This window comes from Humulus lupulus, chromosome X (assembly GCF_963169125.1).
Source record: "Humulus lupulus chromosome X, drHumLupu1.1, whole genome shotgun sequence".
In the NCBI taxonomy this organism is placed as follows: Eukaryota; Viridiplantae; Streptophyta; class Magnoliopsida; order Rosales; family Cannabaceae; genus Humulus; species Humulus lupulus.
The window spans coordinates 217559569-217578715 of record NC_084802.1 but is presented as its reverse complement, the minus strand read 5'-3'; the positions used below and the strand labels follow the sequence as shown (position 1 = coordinate 217578715).

The window sequence follows — 19147 nt, the reverse complement described above, 5'->3', positions numbered from 1 at the left end:
TTATTATCATTATTATTTTGTATTCTAAATTTAAAAAAAAACTCAAATAAAGATAATTTTAATATGACATCAAATCAAATAACTTCAAATTTTAAATAAAAGTGAAATTTTGTAATTAACTAAACATATAACTTACGACTAGTTTTTGACATCAAAATAATGCAAGTTTGAAATATAATATTTCACACAAAGTGATAGATTTTTCAAGTAATTTTCTAACAGTATCTAATTCATTGAAATTGGACTCTTGTGTCGAAAGTTATGACTAAAACATTGAGAAAGTTTTGTCAAATTTCGTAATTAACCAAACCTTTAACTTACACCAGTTTTTTAACCCTAAATAATGTGAATCTAAAAAAAAAAAAAAAAAAATACTATTTCACACAAACTTATAAAATTTTCAATTATATTTCTAATAGTAACTAATTCATTGAAATCAGACTTCTAGATAAAATGTTATGAGTAAAGCACTAAGAATTTTTTTTCAAGAAACATATTTTTATTATTTGAGACGTATTTTTTATTTTATTATTATTTTTAAATTTCAATTTGTTAATAATATTTTAGTATTATATAAAAAAATAATTGTTTTTGGTAAGATCATTATAAAGAAGATATTTTTTGTAACCAACAAATTGTTACAGTTGACAGATGCACACCAAATTTTGAAAAGAGTGAATTACATTATCATCTTAGATGACAAAATATAGGAGAAGCAAGAAACAATGATCTATTTACTTATACATACAAATACATATAAAGTGAGGGAGGAGGAGAAATAATTCTTTTACAGGGTAAGTAGACAAAGGATAGAACCAGAGATTGTGTGATTGAGAGAGAGCAATGATGGTGATTTTAAATTTTTAATCACTGTGTTATAAGTTTTATGATTGGTTAAATACATAGTGAAATTGGTTAGACACGAAGAGGTGAAAAAACCATAACGATTTCACTAAAGTCAACATGAGCGGGTTGACTTTTGGGTCCAAAGCGTTTCTTTAGAGTATATAAGAGTACTAAAAAATTTTGGAGGCATTTGGAGACATTTTGGGGTAAGTTTGGGGCGTCAAATCAATGGTACATGCGTTGCGTCGCCTGTAGGAGGCAACACATCGTCTGGGAGACAAACCCCCAAGCAGGCGATGCATCGCCTTCATGGTGGCATCGCATCGCCTGGGTGGTCCGTACATGACCATAAAATTATGTGTTTTGGCTCCAAGACTTAGTTTAAAATGCTCTAATCTAATTGGTTGAGACTAATGAGGGTTCATATATTATTTAAAAGGTTCATTTGAGTTTTTGGTGGATTGATCACTCACCACTCTCTCTCTAACTCACAAGATCACTAGTTTTCTCCAAGGTCTTCATTAAGAAAGCTTGACTTGCATGAAGATTAAGGGCTTGTGATTGACGACCACGGCTGGCGATTAATGACCACGGCTGGCGATTGATGACCACGTCTGGCGACTGCCCGAGGGTCTTGGGCGACCTGCTATGGCTCATGGCGATTTAGCTGGGTCTTGTGGTGTGTATTAGTCTAGCTTGTGTGACCAGCGAGAGCGATTTGCTAGGGTCCTTTTCTTCTTATGATTGGTGCCAGTGTAGCCATCTATGGATCATTTGGCTTTACACGATGGGAGAAGTAGGCCAACTCTGGAGAGTCCCGCCTCTTCCTAAGTGTTGGGAGAGTGGTGAGGGCCACTCCTCATGGCGGCTGGTGGCGACTATTGTGCCTTGCCACTTTGTCTTGACACATCATCATCTCGCGGGCAGCCATGTGGCAGTGTTGAATTTTTGGTATAACATTTACCCCCCCAATTCAGGCTCCATGCAGGAGTGGGGCTGACTTACATAGGCGAGGGGGTTGTTCGCATGCTGTAGTTTGTCACTTTGTCGTCACTGGATTTCTTCCGGCTTTGACTCCTTCGGTTGGGGAAGTCGTCGAGCGGGATGAGGTGGAATTGGAAATTTTCACTAAGTAATCCGTTCTCATCCATAGCCGTTAGGAAGTCCTCTTAGTGCATCCTCTGATTTAGGCTCCTTGTACTGAGGGAGCCAGCAGAAAGAAAGGTGGAAGCCGGGACCCATGGGGCGGCCATCGACTTTGTCTATTTCCGGGGGGAGATATTCAAGTCACAGCGGAGCGGCATTTTTCATTTCGAGTGACTTGTCTTCAAGTAGGGCGCAACCTTCATCAACGACTTGTGCACGACTGGGCAGTATGGCGAGTTCCTTGGGTAGCGGGGACTCCCCGGTCTTTCCATTCCCTCATCCTCGCGACTGCACTGAGGCCATGTTGGGGCGACATCCTGGTTATGAAGCCACTTAGGGAACAACTTCTTCTGGCCGCATGCTCGGACATGTTTGGTCTTCGCGCCAGCTAGCATGTCATTCCCCCGGATTTGCTCAACACTGATTACTCTTCATGGAGGGAGTTGGCTTCTCCTCCATTTTCGCTTTCTCACTTGTACTAGAATTTTGACCATTTACTTTGAGAGAAATTGCATGGGTAGTGTAGTGTTGAACATAGAGAAGATATGCTTGATTTCTCGAGCATATCATTTTTTCTGGTGGTGCATGGGTAACCCAGATTTATAGGCAGCAGATTCCCGATTAATGTGGATCTGTACAACCATTATTGTGTAGAGTTTAGAGGTTGATCAGTGATCTAATGTCTGCGACTGGTGATGGGATGGCTGCTTAGCCTGTACCCGTGTGGTCTGACCCAGAGTTAGGGAATCTTTTTTCTCACGTCTTTTCACTATAGCTGGGCGTGGTCGCCATCGGTGAGGTGTCCAACGGCGATCGGCGACAGGGTCTCGAGCGTCTGTTATGTAAGCCTGTGCATTGCCTCTTTTCGGTGCCATTCATGATTTTCCCAATTTTAGGAGTCATCTTGAACATTGAGCATTTCCTTTTCCATCGCACGCTAGTAGGTCCCGCCTTAGTAATCCGTCCGCTGGCAGTGGTAGGGAGCCACCTAGGCGCTCCCTTTTTTATAAGGTGGTGATGAGGCCTTGGGTCCTTGCTCATTTTATTCCTTGGCTCAAGAGAAGTGATAACTCTTGAATAAAGAGCTATTTTTCATACTTTTAAGCTTATTAATATAGAATTAGGTTGAGTGATGTTTGTGTATTTTTGTTATTTTCTAGTTATTTTCTTTCCTGTTTGTGTTCTTGAGTCCTTTTTTGTGTTTTAGAGCTGAAAGTAAAAAATTAGGAGTTTATGCATGAATTTTTCCAAAGAAAACAATGAAAAGTGAAATGGCTCCTAATTGTTTATTTTGTGCTGAAATATCAGGTTTTGCTGGAGCATTTTTCAGCAGGATTGAAAGAGGAGAATTCAACATATAAGGGAGCAACATGTGGCATGTCATTAATTGACTTGTCAAAGGGTGATGAGGTGGCAAAAATCAGAGTTTTGTCTGCATTTCAAAGAAGAAAATTCTGGAAGAATGGAGAGTATCATGAGTGGGAGGCATAGAGGGCAATTTTGTACTTTGGTGAAAATGGTTTTGTACCCTAGCTGAAAGAAAAGGAAGGACAACCTCCATTTACCCAATTAAGCCATCTTTGAGATAGAGAGAACCAGGAAGTACAGAAGGTTTTCAGCAGTACAAAGAAGGGAGGAGAACAAAGACGTAGATGAATAGATGAGCATTGATTTCATCATCATTTTTGGGCTTTTCTTCTACTTTGTTTGTCATTTCTTTCCTATTTTCTCTTTGTAATTGGTATTTTAACTCTCATGGACATATTTAATTTTTTATTTGTGTTTCTTATTTTAGCCATGAACTAGATATTTTGAGGCTTGGATTATTAATGAACTCTATGTCTTAATTCTAATTTTCTAGCACTTTATTTTAGCAATTTACCCATTGTTCATTCAAATATGCTTATTGATGAATTCTTGTTGTTGTTTGGCCACCCTTGGCAATATATTGAGTTATATTTGTGCTTGAAAGTTTGAATATAATGGATATATTTGAATGACACAAGTGAATAATCTTGTTAGGTTATGTTTGTGAATAGCATAGGAATGTATTATTTGCCTTGTGTAACCATTATGAATCGATGCTTAATTCTGGGTTCTTAAACTTGATTGGCATAGGAGTATGTAAAATTAGGTGAAAGCATTAATACCATAGGGTTTGGAAAATTTCTATGAGCCTGTTTTGAATTCTTGTTAACTATGGGTAATTTTGCTGAGATTTTTCTGCAGCGAAAACATACATGTCATTTGAAATAGAGGGATTTAATAATTCAAGCCTATTTCAACCAAATAATTTTACCTCACTTTTAGATTAGCATTGCAGTTTATTTTTGAGCATTTTTAATTGATTCCAAGTAGTTTTAGTTTACAAAATCAAAACAATTTAATTTGGTTACTTTTGCAATTGTTTGGTAATTAATTTGTATGTTTAGTTTTAATTTGCGATCCCTGTGGAGATGATACTCAACTTATCACTTTATTACTTGTTTTGTGACTGTGTACACTTGCACATAATTGATAAAAAAATATCACAACAAGTTTTTGGCGCCGTTGCAGGGGAGTGAAATTAAAATTTTTTGTATTATTAATTACTTTGCAATTTGTTTTTCTTAGTTTGTACTATTCTCTTTTGCTTGTTCTTGTGCTTTGCTAGATTGATTCCATTGCATGAATGAACATCAAGACTTTGAGCTAGCCCCTATTGACCTTGAGATTGAACGTACATTTCGAAGAATGCTAAGGGAACTTCGGGATCAACTTCACCTTGCTATGGCTCAAAAAGGTGAAGGGGTTGAGGAAATTAGAGCTTAATCCATGCTTAATGCGACTGTTGGAGTTTTTAATGAAGCAGCCAATGCTTTGAATGTTGCTAATGCAATTGTTATGGCCGATGATATAGAAAAGGCCATAAGAGAGTATGCTGCCCCAATGTTTAATGAGCTGAATTCTGGTATTGTTAGGCTTGAAATTCAAGTAGCTCAATTTGAGTTGAAGCCTGTGATGTTTCAAATGTTGCATACAGTGGGTCAATTTAGTGGGCTGCCTACAGAGGATCCTCATCTCCGTCTTCGTTCATTTTTGGAGGTGAGCGATTCCTTTAAGTTGCAAGGCATTACTAAAGAGGCCTTGAGGTTGAAATTGTTCCCTTTTTCTTTAAGGGACAAAGCTAGAGCTTGGCTCAATACACTTCCTTTCAACTCAATTACTACTTGGCATGAGCTAGCTGAGAAATTTTTGATGAAGTATTCCCCTCCAACGAAAAATGCCAAGTTTCGGAATGAGATTATTTCTTTTCAATAGTTGGAGGATGACTCGGTGTGTGATGCTTGAGAGAGGTTCAAAGAGTTATTGAGGAAGTGCCCACATCATGGTATCTTAAATTGCATTAAAATGGAGACTTTTTATAATGGTTTCATTTCCTCCACACACATGGTTTTGGATGCTTCGGCAAATGGGGCTATTCTTTCTAAGTCCTACTATGAAGCATATGAGATTTTGGAGCGGATTACTAACAATAATTACCAGTGGTCTAATGCTAGAGTCCTAACGGGAAGGAAAGTAGCGGGTATTCATGAAGTAGATGCTTTGACAACTTTGACCGCTCAAGTTTCATTTATGACCAACCTTTTGAAGACCATGAGTATGGGGGGTAACTTACAACCAGCTCCTATGGGCCAAGTAGCAGAGGTCTCTTGTGTTTATTGTGGAGATGGGCATACATTTGATAGTTGTCCATCTAATCCCTCTTCAGTTTGTTACTGGAGGAATCAAAATTCCAAACACAACAATCCTTATTCTAACTCTTATAATATGGGTTGGAGGAATCATCCAAAATTTTCTTGGGTAGGTCAAGGGGCTAGTTCAAGTGGTGCAGCTATGCCAAACAAGCCTACTTATCTACTAGGTTTTTCTCAACAACAACCAAGAGCTCAACCACCTCCTCCCAAGTTTCTCAAACAAGCTCTTTGGAGAATTTGATGAAAGAATATATGGCCAAGAATGATGCAGTGATTCAAAGTCAAGCAGTGTCTTTGAGGAACCTAGAGATTCAAATGAGACAGGTAGCTAATGAATTGAGGAATAGACCACAAGGCACCTTGCCTAGTGATACCGAAAATCCAATGAGAGAAGGTAAAGAGCATTGCAAGGCGGTCACCTTGAGGAGTGGTAAAAATATAGAAGCAGAAATGAGCTCACTTCATTCCAAAGTAGTGTGGAAAAGGGAGAAAGAGTTGGAAGTTCAAATATGTCAAATGCTAATTGTGAAGCAAATGCTGCATCAATTCCTTAGCAAAATGCATCTAAAAAGCTAATTACCAAGCCACCTCCACCATTTCCTCCATGGTTTCAAAAGTGGCAACAAGATGGTCAATTCCGCAGCTCGACATCAATATACCTCTGGTGGAAGCTTTGGAACAAATGCCCAAATATGTGAAGTTTTTTAAGGATATTTTGACAAAGAAGAGGAGGCTTGGTGAATTTGAAACCGTGGCTTTAACTGAAGGTTGTAGTGCTATTTTGAAGAATAAAATTCCTCCTAAATTGAAGGATCCAGACAGTTTTACAATTCCTTGTTCTATTGGTGGTAGAGATGTTGGTAGAGCACTTTGTGATTTAGGGGCTAGTATTAACTTGATGCCCATGTCGATTCTCAAGAAGTTGGGAATTGGATAAGCAAGACCAACCACTGTCACTTTGAAATTAGTGGATCACTCTATGGCACACCCAGAAGGCAAGATTGAAGATGTACTTGTGCAAGTTGATAAGTTTATCTTTCCGGTGGATTTAATTATTCTTGATTATGAAGCGGATAAAGATGTTCCAATAATTTTGGGGAGACAATTTCTTGCTACCGGAAGGACTTTGATTGATGTTAAAAAATGAGAGCTTACTATGAGGGTGAATGACCAACAAGTGGCTTTCAATGTGTTCAATGCTATGAAGTTTCCGGATGAGGTTGAGGAGTGCTCTTCTTGGAGTGTGATTGATGCTATTGTGGCTGAAAAATTGCAAAAAGAAACTTATAAAGAGGGAATGAGGGTTATTTCACTTGAAGAGCTTGAAGAAATAAGTGAAGAGGAAGAAACTCAAGTTACATGGGTGGAATCCAAGCAACCTTTTACTAAATTTGGAAGGAATTTTGAGTCCTTAGAGTTATCGGAAAGAAATTTCAAGTCTTCCAAGCCATCTATTCAAGAACCACCAAAGTTGGAATTAAAGCCCTTGCCTAGTCATTTGAAGTATGCTTATTTGGGTTGTGAAGAGACTTTTCCCGTGATTGTTTCTGCGTTGTTGGGAGTTGAAAAGTGAATATGTTGCTTGAGGTGTTGAAGAAATACAAGAAGGCTATTGGTTGGACTATGGCGGATATAAGGGGTATAAGTCCCTCACATTGTATGCATAAGATTCCGCTGGAAGATTGTTGTAGCAACTCTGTTGAGAAACAACGAAGGCTAAATCTCATTATGAAGGAAGTGGTAAAAAAGGAGGTGATTAAGTGTCTTAATGCTGGTATTATTTACCCAATTTCAGATAGTTCTTAGGTCAGCCCAATTCAATGTGTTCCCAAGAAAGGTGGAGTCACAGTGGTAGCTAATGATAACAATGAGTTGATTCCCACAAGAATGGTGACATGTTGGCATGTTTGTATGGATTATCGGAAGCTAAATAAGGCAACAAGAAAAGATCACTTTCCACTGCTTTTTATTGATCAAATGCTTGATAGATTAGCGGGGAAGGAGTGTTATTGCTTTCTTGATGGGTATTTGGGCTACAATCAAATTTCTATTGTTCCTGAAGATCAAGGAAAGACAATTTTTACTTGCCCATATGAGGCATTTGCTTTTCGGAGGATGCCATTTGGGTTATGTAATGCTCCCGCTACGTTTCAACGTTGTAAGATGGCTATTTTTTTAGATATGGTGGAGAAAACTCTTGAGGTGTTTATGGATTATTTTTTGGTGTTTGGTGAATCTTATGATGTTTGCTTGGCTAATGTTGAGAAAGTATTAGAGAGATGTGAAGAAACACACTTGGTGCTTAATTGGGAAAAGTGCCATTTTATGGTGCAAGAAGGCATTGTATTGGGTCATCGGATTTCTAACAAAGGCATTGAGGTAGATAGAGCCAAGATTGAAGTCATTGAGAAGTTGACACCACCTACTATAGTCAAGGAAATTCGAAGTTTCTTGAGGCATGCAGATTTCTATAGGAGGTTTATAAAAGATTTCTCAAAAATCTCTAAGCCTCTTTGTTCTTTACTTGAGCAAAATCGAGCTTTTGAGTTCACTAATGAGTGTCAACATGCATTTGTAACATTGAAGAAGGCTCTTGTATCCGCCCCTATTATTGTAGCTCCCGATTGGTCCCTTCCTTTTGAGCTTATGTGTGATGCAAGTGATTTTGCTGTAGGAGCTGTACTTGGCCAAAGAAAGGAGAAGGTGTTTCATTCCATATATTATGCAAGCAGGACACTAGCTGATGCTCAATTGAACTACATTACCACGGAGAAGGAACTTTTGGCCGTGGTATTTGCTTTTGAAAAGTTAAGAGCATACCTTGTTGGGACTAAGGTTGTGGTGTACACGGACCATTCCCCCATGAAGTATCTTATTGCAAAGGAGGATGCCAAACCAAGACTCATTCGTTGGGTGTTGCTTCTTCAAGAATTTGATTTGGAAATTCGTGATAGAAAAGGAACGGAGAATGAAGTGGCTGCCCATCTTTCTAGACTTGAAGATGATAATGATGATAATTTTGAGCAGCCAATTAAAGAGACATTTCCCCATGAGCAACTCTTGGTGGTGAGACAAGTTTCAATGCCATGGTATGCTGATTTTGTGAATTATTTGGTGAGTGGGAGGACTTCATCGGATTTGAAGGGCCAACAACTTAAGAAATTCTTTCATGACGTGAAGTTTTATTATTAGGATGAGCCATTTCCTTATAAACAATGTTCAAATCAAGTGATGAGGTGTTGTGTTCCGGAAGAGGAGGTTCAAAGCATTCTTGAGCATTGTCATTCAGCTCCTTATGGAGGGCACTTTGGTGGGCAAAGAACAACGACAAAAGTTTTCCAATCGGGGTATTATTGGCCTTCTATTGTCAAGGATGCTCATGAATTTGCTAAAAGATGTTATCGATGCCAACGGGTTGGTAATATTTCAGCATGAAATGAGATGCCATTGAATGTCATCCTTGAGGTGGAGTTGTTTGATGTTTGGGGCATTGACTTCATGGGACCTTTCCCTCATTCCTTTGGGAACTTGTACATTTTGGTGGCTGTAGATTATGTATCAAAATGGGTTGAAGCAATATCAAGACCTACCAATGATGCTCAGATGGTGATGAAATTCTTACATAAGCATGTGTTTACTCGCTTTGGTACTCCAAGAGCTCTTATTAGTGATGAGGGTACCCACTTTGTCAACAAGATTTTGGCTGCCCTTTTAGCCAAATATAGTGCGAGACACAAGATCGCTAAATCCTACCAACCTCAAACAAATGGTCAAGCAGAGCTATCCAATAGAGGAATCAAGGGAATTCTATAAAAAGTGGTGAATCCTAGTAGAAAAGAATGGTCTCAAAGATTGGATGATGCTCTTTGGGCCTATTGAATGGCTTTCAAAATCCCTTTGGGAATGTCACCTCATCGTTGGTGTTTGGGAAAGCTTGCCATTTTCCCATTGAGTTAGAGCACAGGGCATATTGGGCCACTAAGAAGTTGAATATGGATCTCCAAGCTGCTGGAGAAGCTCGTAAATTGCAATTGAATGAGCTTGAGGAGATGATGTTGTTTACCTATGAAAATGCTAAGCTTTATAAGGAGAAAACCAAGAGGTGGCATGACAAGAAGATCCAATCTCGAGTCTTTGAGAAGGGGCAGCGAGTTTTGCACTTTAACTCGCGTTTGAAGTTGTTTCCTAGCAAGTTGAAGTCCCGTTGGTCAGGCCCATTCACTGCGGTGAAAGTTTATCCCTTTGGAGTGGTTGACGTGTGAGAAGATCAATCCGGAAGGGAGTTTAAAGTGAATGGGCAACATTTGAAACATTATTGGGGAGGCGAGGTCGAACGTGAGAAGACCTCCATCACTTTGGAGGATTTTAAAAGTAGTAGTTGTTTGGGTTGTCAAGTAATTCATGCATTATCTTTAAGACAACCCAAAAGAAAGAAATGTACAATACTTCTCTAAATACAAAACAAAATGAAAAGAAGAAAAAATATTTATTTTTCTAAGTTCTTTTAGTTTTAATTTTGGTTAGTTTAATTTCATGTAATTGTGTTGTTTTTGGGAGTGGTGTTACATTTTTTCTTGTGTTTCAGGGGTTAAAAGGTGTTTTAGAAGTAATTTTGGGGTCTGATGGTTTTGTGGAAATTTTGCTTAAGCAAAACGGGTCTCATTTCCGAAAAATAGAGGAGTTCCGCTTGCTGGAGCAAAATTTTGAACTGTTTCAAAGCACAAGTCAGAGGGCCTCCCGAGCCCTCGTGGGAGGTGAGGTGTGGGCTCGCATGAACAAGAAAAAAAAAAAAAAAAAAGAGAAATACCCCAACCCGATACCCTCCCTGTCCCTTTCTCGTCTCTCTCTCGTACCCCTAGCCCTAGCCACCACTAGCCATAACCACTAGCACCATCTTCATCTTTCTCCCATCACCACCATCAGAGAACATCAGAACCCCGATCCCCAGAGTCGAACCACCTCCACCTCATCAACATCAAACCAACCACACCCAAGCCACGAGAAACCCAAGTGCGACTCCATTACATTCTCACCTCAGTTGAGCCCAATCTTAGAGCCCCAAGTGTGCGATCCAATTCATTTTGCGACAACTTGAACACTAGTCTAGCTGTGCGTTTGCCTTCTCATCCACGCCATGAACTCCTGGGAGTCCAGAGCCCAGTCACTTCATTCTTGTCACCTCCTCTTGGGGTACTATTTTCCTTGTTGGCCTTGTTGCTTTGTGTTTGTGTATATGAATTCATGGGTTGCCTCATTTTCGTTTCCATTCCGTTGCTACGAATATTGTTGGGTGTCAGCCTCTTTAATTGTGAATTGTTTTTGTTGGGGCAGCCATTAGATATGCAGAGCAGGTTGCAATTAGTGTTGGTTTTGACTATGCCACTGTTGTGATACTCTTGGGTAATTTTCTAATTGCTAAGCAGGTGGAAGTAGCATTGTGTTGCCCAATTCTATGATGCTATTGGTAATTTTTAATTTGTGAGCATCGGTAACCAATCTTGCCCCACTTTGGCCTCCCATATGGCAACCACAAAAACTAGAGCTCAAAAGCGTAAACCCACTACTCAAGCAGCCCCACCACTAACCAAAAAGAAAACCATAGCCACTAAATCGACCCCTAAAGCCACCAAACATCTTGTCAAAACTTAGAATAACCCATCAATTGCACCAGAGTCACCATCTCTATCACCCAATGCACATGAACCCATCATTCCCCTGACTTTACCACCACCACCAGCTACCCCAACCCCTTTGCCTCATCCCGAGCCTACCAATCCAGCTCCATCCTCATCAAAGCAAGCACCTCCAAAACAGAAAAATCCCAAAACAAAAGCCCAAACCCAAGACAACGTTTGCTTCGCCACTTGATGTTGCGCAGTTTATCAGTGCTCAAGCTAAGTTGCGCTATGAGAAAATTAACTCCAAGAAGTTATGGCTTGAGCGCGGATTTTTGCCGGCTGCCTTTGAATCTCCTGCTTATATTACTGAGGTTATTGAGAAGAATCACTGGGACAACTTGTGTCTGAAGCCTAAATGAGCTATTGTGCCTCTTGCGTGAGAGTTCTATCTTAATCTTGTTTCCAAGGCCCAAACTGAAGTAGTGGTGAGAGGCAAATCTGTTTCCTTCTTGGCTGAGGCAATCAATGAGTTCTATGGTTTGGAGACTTTTGAGTGTGCGGTGTTCAATGATATGGTTCTCGCATCTGCACCTGAGCATTTTTATGAGGTGCTTTGCATTGTTGCTATCAATGGGACTTATGGGATTGTTTCTTCCATTGATCGTCGTACTCTTCGGTATGCCTCTGTGACTCCCGAGGCCAGCGTGTGGCTCAATTTCCTCAAGTGTTGTCTGCTACCCATTACACATGACACAACTGTGAGCCAATATTTATTGCTTCTATTATGTTGTATTATGGAAGGGAGGAGCATTGATGTGGGCTAGCTTATTATGCAAGAGATATTTAGGTGTGTCGCGAAGAAGTCCGAGTCATTATTTTTCCGTCCCTTGTCACTCAGTTGTGTTTGAAGGCTGGAGTGGTTGTGGATGCCTTTGAGGAGGTGTTACAGGAGTGTGTGGATATTTATTTGGTTTCCATCCATAGAGTTGAAACCTATGGCTTCAAGTCTTTTTGTGGCATGGCTACTCCCGCTCCACCTCCTAGTAGTGATGCTCCTAGTTCTATCGATACTCCCACTAAGTTGGCCCATATTCGGCGTCACCTTGAGCATCTTGAGAAGTAGTAGAGAGGTTATTTCAAGTATGCCAAGAAGCAGGATGCTGCGTTAATCAAGTCACTTCAGCAAAACTTCACCAAGCCTATAGTTGATTTCCCTGAGTTCCTTAGCGCCATTTTGAAGAGATGGGCAGCTCCAGTTGTTTATGACAACCCTATCCCTTCGGATGCCAATTCCGAGGGATAGGCAGGGGGAGTGTTCTTAACCCAACTTTTGTTATTTCTATCTTTTGTGGGTTATGTTGTTCCTGTTGTTTTGTTGTAGTATTTTGTGGTTTAGTTCTTGTTCATGTCTTTGTCTTGTTTTTTGTTTATCTTTGTCTTGTTGTTTGTTTTTCTTTGTGTTGTTGTTTTGTCATTCTTTTGAGGATGTACTTTGACTTTGTTAGTGTTACCTAGGGGGCTCGATGAAGATCTTGAAAAAGTTACAAAAATATAATAAAATTAAGTTGAAGTTGAATGTCTACCTTACTTAAGTTTTAAACTGAATTCTTTGGGTGTGAATGTTGCTAGCGTTTGATTGATGAGAGTGTTTTTCTTTTTAGTGTGTGCATAGCTTGATTAAACATTTTTGAGACCTTAGTAAGAGCTAGATTCTTGTGAGAGCTTAAGTTTCTAGAATTACTTAGTGGTTTTCCTTAAGGCGAAATCCTAGACGTCACTACACCAATAACATGATTTAGGCCATCCTTGGACCATTTGATTCTTTTAAGCCTACTCTTTATGCATTTTATCCATAGTCATTCCGTTAATAGACTCTTTTCTTTCTTAGCCACTCATTAACCTAGCTAATATAATAACCTTCTTCCACCTTACCCCTTGGCAGTTTGTCTTTCTAGGATCGATTTGTTGTTGCATTTTGGGGGGTTGAGTGGAGTTGAGTGTGAGAGAGGCATTTGGGTGAGAATTTTCATTTTCTTTTTTCTTTTTTGTTTTCACCATTGGGGACAATGTTGAATTTTAAGTTTGGAGGAGAGTGTATTCTCATTTTTCTTGTTCTCTTGCCATGTAGTGTGTCTATCATTATTAAAAAAAAAGTAGCAATATATATATATACATAAGAAAAAAAAAGAGGATTAAAGAGTGCACTCCCTTGCATCAAAGGAAGTTTTGAAAGAAAAAAATTCATGAAAAAGTCGAGAAAAAAAAGTAATCAATTTTATTGTAAATAAGTTTGGGGGAGAGTGTAACTCTTTGAATAAAAGAAAATTATATTTTAGTTTTCATCCTTATATGTTTGGTAATAAAAGCGAGTGTCAAGAGTTATATTTTGTTGTGGGGTGTTCTTTGGGGAAATTAATGTGTGCGTTGATTTTGGTCCTAAAAAGATTGAGGTGTTTAGGGTAATTTGAGCCAAAATTAATCTCTCTTATTATACCTTCACCCTAGCCTATCATTACAAGCTTGATAAAGTCCTAATGATCATTGGTGTGGTTTTTGTCTACATTAGTGGAGAGGGAATCACTAAGTAACTTATGGAGGCGCTAGTTAAGCTTTAGGACCAAGGCCTAGTTTGATTTTGGGTGATCGAAATGGTTTAGGAAAAGCTATGCATGCACTAAAGGGAGAAACACTTGACTCATATTTTGACAACAACATTAACACTTGAAGATTTTGGTTTAAGGCTTGTGTAAGTTTGAAATTTGGCTTCTCTTATTCAAAATAAAATTCCCGAGAGCTTTCCCCTTTTTAGCATTGGAAAAGCAAAGTTTATCCTCTCTTGTTGTGTCTTGTCCTTGTTGGTTTTCCTTTTACTTTTGTTGTTCAATTTGTGTGTCTTTTGTTTTATTTTGAGATTCATCACTCGAGGAAGAGTAATGTCTTAAGTTTGGGGGTGTGATAACTCTTGAATAAAGAGATATTTTTCATACTTTTAAGCTTATTAATATAGAATTAGGTTGAGTGATTTTTGTTATTTTCTAGTTATTTTCTTTCCTTTTTGTGTTCTTTTGTGTTCTTATGTCCTTTTTGGTGTTTTAGAGCTGAAAGTAGAAAATTAGTAGTTTATGCATGAATTTTTCCAAAGAAAACAATGAAAAGTGAAATGGCACTTAAATGTTTATTTTGTGCTGAAATATCAAGTTTTGCTAGAGTAAAAGAAGTTTTACTAGAGCATTTTCAGCAAGATTGAAAAAGGAGAATTCATCATATAAGGGAGCAACATGTGGCATGTCATTAATTGACTTGTCAAAGGGTGGTGAGGTGACAAAAATCAGAGTTTTGGCTGCATTTTAAAGGAGAAAATTTAGGAAGAATGGAGAGTATCACGTGTGGGAGGCTTAGAGGGCAATTTGTTACTTTGGTGAAAAGGGTTTTGTACCCAGCTAAAAGAAAAGGAAGGAAAACCTCTGTAACGACCCAAATTTCCTAATAAGGTTTAGGACCTTGATTAGGAGGCCGGGAGGGCCATAATTGATTTATTGTATTATTATATGATTATATGCATGATTGTGTGGGTCATATCATTATATGATGATAAAGGCATGCATGGGACTATATACTCTGCTGTGAGGGTATTATGGTAATTTGGCTCATTGAGAGCGTAATTGTGTATTTGTGTGTATATTGGTAGGCTAATGTTGAGACCACATTATTATGTGGATATATATTGTGATCTGTGACTCGAGACGATCCTAGTGAGCAAAGTGGCGAAAAGTCATGGCGGGGATTTATACCTGGCTCGGGGTGAGCTTAGGGGTATAAATGGGAATTTAGCGAATATACTGGAGTCTATTATGACATTGAGGAATAATATTGATAACTAATTAGGTATCAGGAATTAAGCGGGAAATATTAGAGACACTCGAGGAATTAGCGGGAATTGGGTAAAATGACTAAAATGCCCTTAAGTGGATTAAAGGGTTTAGACTTAATGGGGAGGGCATACTAGTCATTTAGCTTACAGAAGTTAGATAATACCAGGGCTTTATGTTAGTGGGATTTGTAGAATATTGGAGAAGTCTGAAAAAGAAAGAAAAGGAAGGGAAAAGAAAGAAGGGAAAACAGAGAGGGTTCTCTAAGTCGGTTTATGTTTTCTTCACCAATTTCTTGAGGGTTTCTGGAGTAAAACTCAGAGGAAAGTTAGTCCAATTAAGCCACAAGGTTACTGAGCAAAGATTGAGGATTTGGCAAGGGTTTAGCAAGATTAGGCCATCACTTGAGGTAAGGTTCTGTAATCTCTTCAGTTGCTGGTTTGGTTTTTGTTTCTGGTTTTTGAGCTATGGTGCTAAGTTGAATTGGATGGAATTTTAGGGAATTCAGGCTTAAGACTGAGGAGAAGCAAGCCAAGAAGGTTTAGAGACAGCTTGTGGTCGAAATTCTATCAAAGGTATAAAGCCTAAACTTTAACTTTGTTGTTCAGCTGGATTTGATTGAGTTTTGGAGCTTAGGAGTGGCTATGGTGAATTCTGAGTTTGTGGATGCATGTGCTTAAGTTCTAGATGTTTGGGGTGCTTGGGATGAGTAGAGTATGGTCATGAGGTTGATTTTGAGTTTGGGAAAGAGTTGGAAGAGTTTTGGTTCGAGTTGGTTTGAGAAAAATCGCAGAAGAGAAAAATGGTGCTGGGCTGTCTGTGACTAGCGCTAGCCTTTGGGCGCTGTAGCGCTAGGCCAAGTTTGCTGAGGGATTTTGGCTTCTGTTTGTAGCGCTGTAGCGCTACCCTGCTTCCTGAAGTGGATTTTAGAGTTGTTTGCAAGGGTTTTTGACCTAAGGTTTGGGGTTTGGTTCCACCACCTTGTTTGGTGGAACTAGGACTTCCCGGGGGCTCGGGATTGGCCCCGGGGCTAGGTTTTGAACTTGGGGATTTTTAATGACTTTGGCCATGATTGTGATTAGGTAAGCGCTAGGGCTCGAGGGGGATCGTGCTCAAGGAGTCAAGTGATCAAAGCTAGTGAATTAAAAGGTAACAAAGCTGCACCTGATTATGTGGTTAGGTTGGGACTAAGTGTTCCCTATGCTTGTATGCGCTGTTATGTGAATGTGATTAACTATGTGAACACGATGGGACTAAGAGCTCCCGAAATTTGTATATCATGTCATGGGATGGTATTATTATACCATGGGACATGCGATAACTGACCTAAGAGTGTCGGAATCAATATTTGCGCACAGGGCGCGGCTCAGCCACTGGTAGCTGAGGCAGCTTATTTGTCACTGAGCTCGGTTTAGCTGGCCGGAGTCAGTGAGTATTACACTGGGGGCGGCCCAAGAGAGCCGAAGACAGTGTGTTAAATAGAGGGTGCGACTAAGGGCGCTAACCCTGAATAATACTTGATGGATTATGATTGTGAATATTGTGTTATGAATATGATTTGTTGGTTGTTTGGATGACAGACTGTTAATCTGTTGTGTGTTATCACTGATTGGATAAATGTTACAAAATGCTGAAGTCCTGGTTGTGCATTGTGAAATATTTGATAAATGATGTTGATCTTGCTATGTTATCATGCTTTCTTGCTGGGCCTTGGCTCACGGGTGCTACGTGGTGCAGGTAAAGGCAAGGGTAGGCTGAATCAACCATGAGTTGGAGAGCTTTGGGGGCGAGGTGTACATCGTCAGCTGCTCGGCCGCCACGGTCGAGAAATTGTACAAGAACGGAAACCTAAAATGTATATTTTGCCATTAGAGTGGCTTGAACTACTTGTAACTTCTAGAATTTGTTGTAACTAAGACACCTAAACCTTGTTTTGAGTCTCCATGTATTAAACCGTCATTTTTAATGAAAATAGCCTGTTTGTGACCAAAATCTTTTTATTCTTACTCTGATAATGGTATAGAGTTTACACTTTGTCTGAATGACTTGGCTAGCAAGTCTTACACTATTTTAAACACACAGTGTAACGGTCTTGGTTATCCAGGGCGTTACAACCTCCATTTACCAAATTAAGCCATCTTTGAGAGAGAGAGAGAACCAGGAAGTACAGAAGATTTTTAGCAGTACAAAGAAGGGAAGAGAAGGAAGAAGAAGAGGAATAGAGGAGCATTGATTTCATCATCATTTTTGGGCTTTTCTTCTACTTTGTTGGTCATTTGTTTCCTATTTTCTCTTTGTAATTGTTGTTTGAACTCTCATGGAAAAATTTTATTTTGTATTTGTGTTTCTAATTTTAGCCATGAACTAGATATTTTGAGGCTTGGATTATTAATGAACTCTATGTCTTAATTCTAATTTTCTAGCACTTTATTTTAGCAATTTACCCATTGTTCATTCAAATGTGATTATTGATGAATTCTTGTTGTTGTTTTCCCACCAATGGCAAGATATTGAGTTATATTTATGTTGGAAAGTTTGAATATAATGGATAAATTTGAATGACACAAGTGAATAATCTTGTTTGGTTATGTTTGTGAATAGCATAGGAATGTGTTATTTGCCTTGTGTAACCATTATGAATTGATGATTAATTCTGGGTTCTTAAACTTGATTGGCATTAGAATATGTTAAATTAGGTGAAAGAATTAATACCATAGGGTTTGGAAAAGTTCTATGATCCTGTTTTGAATTTTTGTTTAGGAAGTCCTCTTAGTGCATCCTCCGATTTGGGCTCCTTGTGCTGAGGGAGCCAACAGAAAGAAAGGTGGAAGTTGGGACCCATGGGGCGGCCACCGACTTTGTCTATTGCGGGGGGGGGGGGGGGGGGGGGGGGGAATCTTCCAGTCACATTGGAGTGACATTTTTCTTTCTGAGTGACTTGGCTTCAGGTAGAGCGCGACCTTCATTAGCGGCTTGTGCATGACTAGGCCGTATGGCGAGTTCCTAGGGCAGTGGGGACTCCCTGGTCTTGCCATTCCCTCAGCCTGGCGACTTCACTGAGGTCGTGTTGGGGCAACGTTCTGGTTATGAAGCCACTCGGGCAAAACCTTCTTCTGGCCGCATGCTCGGACTTGACAAGCCAGCCAGCATGTCATTCCCCCGAATTCGCTCGGCACTGATTGCTCTTCATGGAGGGAGTTGGCTTCTCCACCATTTTTTCTTTCTCACTTGTACCTGAATTTCGATAATTTTCTTGGGTAGTGTAGTGTTGAACATAGAGCAGTTATGCTTGATTTCTTGAGCATATCGTTTTTTCTAGTGGTGCATGTGTACCCCAGATTTATAGGCAGCAAATTCTCGATTACTGTGTATCCGTACAGCCGTTACTGTATAGAGTTTGGAGGTTAATTAGTGCTTTATTGTCTACGACTGGTGATGAGCTGGCTGCTCAGCCCGTACTTGTGTGGTCTAACCTGAAGTCAGGGAATCTTTTTTCCCACATCTTTTCACTGTAACTGGGTGCGGTTGCCATCGGTGACTTGTCCAACAACGATTGGTGATGGGGTCTTGCATGTCTGTTATGGAAGCCTGTGCATTACCTCTTTTCAGTGCCATTCGCAGTTTTCCCATTTTTAGGAGTTGTCTTGAACATTGAGCATTTCCTTTTCCATCGCATGCTAGTGGGTCCCGCCTTAGGAATCCATCGGTGGCGGTGCAAGGAGCCACCCAGGCGCTCCCTTTTTTATAAGGTGGCGATGGGGCCTTGGGTCCTTACTCATTTTATTCCTTGGCTCAATAGAAGCAAGGCCATCCTCTCATCTTCCTTCTTCGGGTGGAGCGCCTTGGTCACCGGAGTATTGGGATTACTCTCCAAGCATAGGCCAAAGGAGTCGTTAAAGTTGGCCATTCGACCACCACATTGGGGATTTCC

At 39.7% G+C, this 19147-nt stretch overlaps 1 non-coding gene across 1 annotated transcript; it reads right to left on the bottom strand.

Moving 5' to 3' along the window:
- Positions 1-5259: 5259 nt before the first annotated feature.
- LOC133807910 (small nucleolar RNA R71) lies at positions 5260-5366 on the bottom strand. The gene has a single exon (XR_009879794.1). It is a non-coding gene; the product is annotated as a small nucleolar RNA R71 (small nucleolar RNA).
- Between the last annotated feature and the right edge of the window lie 13781 nt (positions 5367-19147).